Here is a 10,739-nt window from a genome sequence, read left to right on the forward strand (position 1 = left end):
GGGCCACCAGCCGTCACGTATTTTCTGACGAACGAAATGTTGACGAGAGTAGTGTTAGTATGTACTAAGAACGCATGCCTACAGACCTGCTAGCTTGCTTAGACGGCCAATTTTCAGGTATCAGTTAATCAAGGTACATAAAAACATTACTTTCCTCACGTGAATTCTCCAATTTTTTTAATTTTTAGCTGTTTTTTTTTAATATTAATAATTAATTGACATAAGTAAACTATAAGAGAGTGAGAAAGAAGTCAATATATCCTAATACATGTCTTACTCAGTCTCATGCGCGTAGATAATGATGCCCTCGCGCTCAAACCCACAGAGGCATTAAAATTGAATTTAGGGGATGATTGGCCCTCTGGATCGGTCTGTCTTCTTGTAAAAGGTTTTAAAATAGCTGTCTGGTGGACATATATAAAAATGGAGCATCCGAATTTACGTGCAGTTAAGTAATTACTTATTTTGGGAGCTTTAAAGCGTCTGCAAAGCAATACGGCCGACGCGGGAAGTGTCTGGGAGTATTGGCGACATATTTTTAAGGATATTGCCTAAAATATACGTAAAAATCAGTTTGGAGAATTTACGTGAGGTAAGTAATGGTTTTATGTACCTTGATTATCAGATACCTGAAAATTGGCCGTCTAAGCAAGCTAGCACGTAGGCTAGGCATGCTTTCTTAGTACTTACTAACATTACTCAATCGTACATATTTCCTGTGTCAGAAAATACGTAACCTCTGGTGGTCCTGGGATAAAAGTAATAAGAAAACCAGAAAAGAGCTGATAACTTCCAAACGGCTGAACCAATTTTTTTGGATTATAGCTAAGAACACTCTCGATCAAGCCACCTTTCAAACAAAAAAAACTAAATTAAAATCGGTCCATTCGTTTAGGCGCTACGAGGCCACAGACAGATACACAGATACACAGATACACAGATACACAGATACACAGATACACAGATACACAGATACACAGATACACAGTTTTGGGTAAGGTCTGACGAAATCACAAACACAATCTTTATGATAAATTATTATACTTTTATTTCATATTTAAATTTATTAACTTTTACATTTGTCAAATAAATGTTGTTTCTCTTACGTTAGTATATTTTCGAATGTCGTCGTTTTAAAACCACTCTTACAGGTAACCTCTCCACGTTTATTAGCCACTCCCCTTTTTATCTTATCGTTATCGGCCAATCCAAATTGTACAATGAATAAACTTAGTGACTAATATACAAATCATCAAGCTCGTTTAACAAATCATCTAAGTAATAAAGATGTTTTCATCTTATATATTGATTACAAATATTATCCTTTATTATGCTACAATTCATCAACTAAAAACTATAAGAATTTTATATACAGTACGTTTATCGATCAGATGTTGAACAACTTCAGCCAATCAATGACGCCTTCTAATATGATGTTATGATTTGTTATGATTTGAGTGGCGCCAACTATCTAATCAGTAACTTCTATACGTTTATAGATAATTAAGATGGGCCAAGCTTACAGCTCGGCCATCCTGTTTTAAGCGAGTCTCATCGCTTTTAAAAAAAAAATTAAAACTTAAGTAACATGTAAACTTCACAACCAAAATGACAAAGACTTAGTTCAACAAAACAAAAAAAAATTAAGATAGTAATTAATTAAATTAATATTCTTGCTAACCTTAACTAGAAGGAATATACAGTTTTATTGATACATTGGTATTGATTATGATTGCAACTTAATTTTAGAGCACTCGCAGCAACCCTTTCCATCCGATATAATTAGAAAATAGCAGATAAACTCAATTCAATTCCAAACTATTTACCCTCGCAACTTTACCTGCCAGTCTACAGTAGCACTCAAATTTAGCCTTTAATCTAAAATTCATTTTTCTGTTCTCTTCCGCTAATATTAAAATAAAAAGATGCAGACACTCTAAATTTATAAATAATTTTTCAAAAATCATAAAGATATCAAAAATTGCGAGACCAGTAGCAACTAAAGGAGGCCTCCATTTAATCAAAGAAGGTAGGTACATGCATAAAGTCCGAAGTATCAATTATAACTCACAAGCCAATATTTTACAGGAACACTCAATAGAGATTTGGGGATGAGCATGTAAAACTAATTACTAAAAACTACTTTAAAGGGTTTCAAGTATCTCAAAATAAATTGTTAAAAGTTCTGTTCCAACTAGACTCTCCTTCCCACTAAAGAATTATATAAGAAAACTGATGAACTATATTATATAAGTCAATTATACAAATTCAAAATATGTCTATTTGTTAGGAAAATACTATTAAAGTCCGTACATACACGCATCACTTTAAAGCTAAATCTCATAAATATGGTACACAAAACGAACATACCTATTATGCTACAATTACATAAAGCTAGGACTAATTATGGTATGTAAACTACCTAGCTCTACTACATAATGTACTTGCCGAAACTCATACTGGAGGAAAAATCTTTTACAAAGTTTAAAGTTTAATCAAACAGTGTCAAACACCATAGATATCTTAGCTAGATGTAGGTATAGTTTGTTAACGAATATAACGTGTTTTGACTTTTTATATTATTGTATAGTCACCATACCTTTAAAGATTATGTTTTCTTCTATATTTATATTTAGAATCGGGAGCGATTCTTAATATGAATATGTGTAAGTGAACTTCTTGTCCTTTTGATAAAATAAACTCTCTAAACTTAAAGTTAATCGCCGCCAGTTCTCGATTTAAATCACAAAACATTTTCATACACTTTCAACGCAATAGTTTTACGCACATATTTTCTTCTTCCCTTCTTATTGGAAAATCGCGGATTCCGAGCCTTGGCGCGTCTCTCTTCTACCGGGATACATATATGATTGTCCTTATTTCCCTCCAGATCCAAATTTTTAATGACCCTTATCCTAGGGTCTTTTCCCTCCAGATCCAAATTTTTAATGACCCTTATCCTAGGGTCCACCTCCTTCCTCCTATAGGACTTTTTGTCCATAGCCCGTAACCTCGGGGCTTTTCCATCCTTTCCTTCCTTGGGACTTTGTGTCCCTGACCCATACCTAGTTTTGGGTCATCCTTTCCCTCATTTGTTCATTTCCAACATCCTTGGATCCTGCAAACATAAAACACTTTGAGTAGACCGTTCATTTAATTTTGTTTCATAAGCATCCATCATAATACAATCCGACCTAAGAGAAGTAATTTTACTTGGTAACCTAGAAAACCTATTATCATTATTATAATTTAGTTTTCTCCAGTTCCGTACCCCTCGAAGGGTGCCTACGAGACCCTATTTTCTAAACCTCTGCTCTCCGTCCGTCTGTCCGTCTGCACGTGCGTCACGGCCCGAACCGCGAACGGCGTATCGTGAACCGTGATAGATAGAGAGTTGAAAGGAACGTGATTACGGATGTATGAAAATCCTATGCCTGGTTGCTTCCAATTCAAACTTTTTCTTTTAATGCAGATTACGCTTCCCATATTTCTTACAATTACCTATTGTTTTTTTTTCTAGCAAAATCCACATTCTGAAGTACTAATGGACAATGTTAAACAAACGCCAGGGTACAGTAGATGCGTCACTTGTGCCTCTTAACCATATAATATCTACATGCAAAAAGAATCTTTGATTTATAATTTCACATGATACTTATATATTTTATTTTAGCCATAATATGCACCATATGGCGTACTTTGTCGTTTCGAGTAACATAAGCAGAACTACCAAATTCGACCCTGGGAACGACACAGTCGCGACTCGCCGCCGAATGATACCTATTAGTTTATCATTAATTCCTTTTCATAGAGAAAAGCGATATCAACATAATAGCAGGAAAAAAATGAAATAAATATTCCGTTCGATACATCTCTATTCTCTACGACATCAAAATCTCTATCACAAGCTGATCGATCATAAAGATTAGAAGAAAGTAGGTACCTTATACATTATTTTATATGTTAACCGTAATGACCCGCATCTGTTCGATTTCCCTTTATTCGTTTCGTAAAAGATTCATCCTCGTACGTCCATCATCATCATCATCGTCATCTACATCGTCATCATCATAAGGTCACTGTTGAACATAAACCTTCCCTAGTAAGCACCACACGTACTGTCCTCAGCCTTCCTCATTCAACCCCTGGTTCCTATTGATACAAACCACTAAACCCCCCCCCATCAAATGTGTACCTATCTACATCCATCCATCATACCCAAATGCCGTGCTGGTTGATGTGATGAGCGACAAAGTGTTAACCTCTTCAATACGTCATGGAACTGTAGGAATAGCCATGGAAGACCTCCAAACCGAACGTTGATATTTTGTGTAAGTGGTCCCACGAGTCAAAAAAAATATTCTTGTCCATAAAGGAACAAGCCACGATATAGATTCTTCTATCGGAACTTAAATATTCCAATCACTGCATGTATTCCAACTAATCAGTTTGCTACTGTATATTTGAAGTTGATAATAAATAAAAATGTTAGCTTAATTAAATTCCTATGATAATTCGATTTTTGGTGCATCAACCAGCTTCACCTATTATGTAAAATTAAATATATATATTTTTTTTTAAATTACCGGCTGTACATTTTAAACTAACCTAAGCAAAATATACTTTCTTACTAATAACTTAATCTTAAAAATTTTCAAGAGGATCCTTCCGCCTCAAATTAACTCAATGATAAAAATGAACAGGAAACTTTAAATGTTGTAAAATCCAGCCAATGCTTCGTACCTTGCCTTATTAATCCAATAGGTACTTCTTTGGATTTTGTCAAAACAAAATACTTTTACTTGTTGAGTGTATAATAAATAAATAATGTAATAAATCAATTAACTGTTAAAGCTAATAACTTTTACAGAAAGCGAACCTCATGATATCTCTTATGAGTTTTAAGCGTAAAATTACCACGCCGAAAACAAAACATGAGCTGACAGTATTCTTATTTGATATACGTAATCCAGTAATACTATATCTATCTACATAATTCGTAAATATGTATGTATAGTTTGTAAGTTACTATTTCACTTTATGCTGTTTCAATGCTTTAAGTTATTATTTTTATCTTTGTCTCATTTTTTTAGTTTAGCCTCATTCTATTTTTAAACTTACTATTTCGCTATAATATTTACAAGTAACCTCATCGAAGACTACACGGTCTTCTGATAACCCAACAAGCATTTATCCAACAGCTATCGCTTTCACCCGAACGGAGGTTCCCTGAAATATACTGAGATAACAATACCTAGTCGACACATGGATGTACAAGAGCGGCAACAAGCTATGACCTCCTCTAGTCATAACTATATCTTTATGATTGTAACATTTCAAACAGTGAAAGTATGTATAAACGATTTCGTCCATAGGACATGCGCTCTAAAGAATGTTAATATAATTATCAGCAACTAAAAGCTTGAAGAAACTAATAGGTACAACTTGTCTTTGAAGTATGAAAATATGCACATTTATCAAGTATACCAGTCCATCAAACATTAAAGTACGCATTTATAAAATGATAACTCACTTATTAATCAAGATAACTACCTGTTTATCAAACCTACCCTACCAAATATAAATAACTACTCACCAAATGTAATACTTTATAACTTAAGTAAAAATATGAAACAAATGTGCATCAACCACATACATACACTCTTCAAATTCATCCATTTATCAAAATGTTATATAACATAACCATTCACCAAATCCATTATATACTTAGTTCATTAAATCGTTTAGTCAAACTTTACTCCACTTGCCACGATTGCAAATTTTCCAAAATAATCAGCCGCAAACATTGCAGCTCATCTCACTTGATAATGCATCCCTCCCTCAGAAAAACAGGCATTAGGAATGTCTTTCCAAGACGCGCGAGAGACAGCCACCGTGGCTTTTCGCGAGATTTAATCCAAATTGAACTAATGCCTAAATAAATGATTTAATTAGAGGGCGATTGCTTTTGCAACCTCTAACCGTCCAATCAAACACCGAAAGTATTCAATAATCCGAGACGTAAATAAAAACCCGTCAGAACACCGTATTTATAAAAACAGAGACAAGAAAAAGATTCCTCCTCGCAATAGATCGCGTGACATCCAACAAGTGAATTATCGACTTTATTACACAACTTATCCTCAACATGTTTTACATCATTTCCTAAAATTGAAATCTTTCTATTTTAAATACCCTAACTACAACTTCATAATCCAACCAAAAATCAAACCAGATTTATCCCTCGGTCCCACATCTTTAATGCTTTTTTTTTTCTGTTTGGGTAACTAAAACAAAAAAATATATATACTCATGTTATAAAACGTTGTCAAAGCTTTCCTGAACGCGCTAAATAAGCAAAAACATAAAATCAGGCGAAATGCCAGACCAGCCGAAAACCCTTCAATGCTTAATCATCCTAAAAAAAAATTATGATCAATATTCATATTATTATCATGAGATACTACCGGCGCTCCTAAGCGAAATTTATAAGGCACCGCATTTCGATTTTATCAAATAGACTGATCAATTTCGAGAGCACAACAAACGTGGTTTCCTGAGAGTTTTGTTAACTAAATGCATATCGAAACTGAACTATCGCGAAGCGAGTCAAGCGAGCGTGAATTTTTTTTAAAATATATTTCTGGGATAATGTCATGCCACAAACGCGAGCGTAGTGCAAAGATATTTGCCTAAAATTTCTTGCGTACAACAAAGAAAATAGTATTTTGGTAGTAGGTACTTATTATCGCGCCCTGCCCTAAGGGCAGTACTGTAGGTATATTACCATTAAAAAAAAACTTACTCTAATTTTAATAGAACATTTGCCAGGAATTTAACCCGCCAAGCGATGTTATTCCAATAAAAACAAAATCATATTGCATTTAAATGCGGCAGTACACAGTTAATTGCGTGAATACAGGTAAAAAAAAAACCCCGCTGCCCATATAATATACCTACCTACTACTCGTAGTACTCAAATTATTGTGCCAGTATTAAAAGTAAATTAGCTGTTATCTAGCGTGGTAGACTACGGCCTAAACCCTTCTCATTCTGTGAGGAGACACTTGTTGCTCAGTAGTGGGCCGGCCATGGGTTGTTCATGGTGAGCTGTTATCAGCAAAGTTATGTTTGAAACTCAAACATTACGCGTTTCAAGTGGTAAAAATAGATAAATGAAAACATTTCTCCTCACTTTTGTAAAAAAAAACACTTATTTATGCACCCCGTATTTAAAACTATCTGACTACCTACCTACCATAATTTTAAATTTAGTTAAAGAATAACCAGATAAGATAAACCTACTTTTACACCCATTTTAGGATTTATATTTCTCAAAATGCTCAATTTATTAACCCTGGTCACTATTACTTTATTACAACGGATCACCTTCATTTTTATCAATTAACATTTTATATCCCCAATCACTCAGTAACCATTACAAGTAGAGGCGGATTATTTCACTGGCAGGCGTAAAACGAAAAGCTATTTCATGTAACTTTTTCTACCTTATCCCAAAGCGGTTTACAAAAAATAATAATTTCACAAAACAACATTCAAGATGCCCAATGAGTGCTGTGTGATAATATCGCGTCACTGTGTGCTAGAAAAAGGAAAACATCTATCTATACAATGAATGCAGCAAACGATTGAACCTAAATCCAGAAATTCACCTTCCGTAAAACAAAACCACTAGGTATGTGAAAATAAATCCCTATCGTAACTCTTAACCAAACTAATTCGGCACACGATTACAAGTGTGAAGATTGAAATACCACGTTCCGTGAGATATTCACCTGTGAAATCATTTAATGAGAAATAAAACCCCGGCAGGACATAGTAGATACATCCTGAAAACTATTTAAAAGTAACAATAACGCCCATCATTAAGTAAACCACACTTTTTATATTGTTTAACACTATGTTCACTATCTATTCCATTGTACCCACGATACAGGATAACCTAGTGCGGGTACCACCAGAAACAGGAAAATTGTACAAGACTGTATTTTGTAAATAAACATTTTTCATTTTTCATTGTAAAATAAGCCTTCTAAATACCTCAATGTTATTTAAACCACAATTTGAAGGTCGATCGCATTTGTATAACCAATATACAAGATGAATTATAAACATGTGGGTAATTCTAGGTATCATAACGTTATATAATTTCCATTCCAACTCGGAGCAAAGCTTTTTAACAAAATGATAACTAAATGTAGAACAAACAAAACGAAAACCCACACAAATAAAAATAAAAAAAAAAATTACCATTAATAGCTATCAATAAAAATAAAATCATGGAAAGATCCTACCCGTTTATCCAGAAATCCTTTGATGCCATGACTAGGTACTTTGATATATTGAGGCCCAAATATTGGCCTTGTGCTCCAAAATGTCTGTGGTCTACTAGACCTCCACTTCTTTCTCGTTCCTCTGTATATTTCCACTTGTTTCTCTGAGTCGTGAGCGTGACAAGAAAATATTATATTTTCTTGATGTCCCTCTTCTGACCTTTTGGGTAAGGTCTGACGAAATCACAAACACAATCTTTATGATAAATTATTATACTTTTATTTCATATTTAAATTTATTAACTTTTACATTTGTCAAATAAATGTTGTTTCTCTTACGTTAGTATATTTTCGAATGTCGTCGTTTTAAAACCACTCTTACAGGTAACCTCTCCACGTTTATTAGCCACTCCCCTTTTTATCTTATCGTTATCGGCCAATCCAAATTGTACAATGAATAAACTTAGTGACTAATATACAAATCATCAAGCTCGTTTAACAAATCATCTAAGTAATAAAGATGTTTTCATCTTATATATTGATTACAAATATTATCCTTTATTATGCTACAATTCATCAACTAAAAACTATAAGAATTTTATATACAGTACGTTTATCGATCAGATGTTGAACAACTTCAGCCAATCAATGACGCCTTCTAATATGATGTTATGATTTGTTATGATTTGAGTGGCGCCAACTATCTAATCAGTAACTTCTATACGTTTATAGATAATTAAGATGGGCCAAGCTTACAACAGATACACAGATACACACGTCAAACTTATAACACCCCTCTTTTTGGGTCGGGGGTTAAAAATAATGGTATTCAGAGGGAAATATATCGACAATGTTGTTTGTGCGTGGAAATAAGGTTATAAGGACATTGGCATAATAACACAATGATTGGGAGTAGCATTCGCGTAGGTACTTATGTGCAACAAGAGAAGTTCAAAAACTAATATAAATTATAAGAGTTCTTACATACGAGCAGCACTTTTTTCAGTTCAGAGACATGCGACGACGGCAGCAGTTGACAAAATGCTCGTCTGTAAACACACTAAGGTCAAACTTTTTTATTTTATTCAGGTACAAGTTAGGCCTTGACTGCAGTCTCATCAGGTGGTAAGTGATGATGCAGTCCGTCCGTCAGCGGGCTGTATCTCGTGAACCATAAATACAGAGGTGAAATGTGTGAATGTGCCGCTATAACAACAGATAATAAAAAATTCAAAATAGCTACCATGAAAATTAAAAAAAAATTAAATAGTGATATTTTCTGTACGACGGACAGACAAACGGACGAACGGACGGCGAAGAGAGCTAAAGGGTCCCGTTGTATATATAGGTAGACCCTAAAAAGTAGAATTCTGGTTTGTTACCGGGAACGTGTTAGCAAGAAAAACATTGTATAGGATCGGATGAGTTGAATATATTGGTACTTTAGCAAAAAGTCAACTCTCTACCTAGTGCAGTTCACGAGATATAGCCCACTGACAGACAGATGGACGAACGGACAGACGGACGAACAGACGGGCGGATGCTTAGTAATAGGGTCCCGTTGTATAGGTAAAAAGTAGAATCCTGGTTTGTTACCGGGAACGTGTTAGCAAGAAAAACATTATATAGGATCGGATGACTTGAATATATTGGTACTTTAGCAAAAAGCTCGTCTCTGTTGTGGCACGTTATTATCAACAAAGTTGCTTCGAAAAAGCTTTTTGCATTTTGATGTCATACTTAAGTAGATATAATACCTAGCATAATATTACGTCGACCTAGCTATTTGCGAGAATTAGCTTGTCTTCTTATTTTACAGGCAATTTTGTGTCAGAGTTACAACTTTTACGACTTCATCATCTTATACAATGTTGGAAATTTTTTGAAAGTTGCGGTTTTTTTTCGCTGTATTGGATAGATTAATTGTGAAGACTTATTAAAGTGTACAAGTGCTGCGTTTTACAGGGATAATTTATTCAAAATGGGCCTGAATACATTCGCCGCGTGCGTTGACTCAGTGCATTCGCATTGGCCATTGTGTACTGGGTCCTTTATAAAAGAAAGTCAATAAAATGTTGTTGATATGTTTTACAAAATAATATTATCTCGCTCTTTGGAAACTTATATAATTACTTAGTTTCAAAATTATATGGGCTTACCTATACATACAAATCAAGTAATATCTGTAACCTTAAGCCCACATATTTTTAAGAAAGTCTAGGAAACCATTGAAGTAGATACCTATTAGTTTCTAAAACGTGTCTATTAAACTTCGCTGAGTTTTTCAGTTCATATCATTAAAATAATAATTACCAAACTACGTTTGTATGTAGCATACTCAGGAGCTCTTGAGGTAAGCTCATAACTCTCAAAAAGTTAGAGATGCGTGCCCGGGTTCGAACCCCCAACCTTCCGAATAGGAAGCTTAAAAACTAGGCTATCATC

The sequence above is a fragment of the Maniola jurtina genome, chromosome 16 (genome assembly GCF_905333055.1).
Source record: "Maniola jurtina chromosome 16, ilManJurt1.1, whole genome shotgun sequence".
Lineage (NCBI taxonomy): Eukaryota > Metazoa > Arthropoda > Insecta > Lepidoptera > Nymphalidae > Maniola > Maniola jurtina.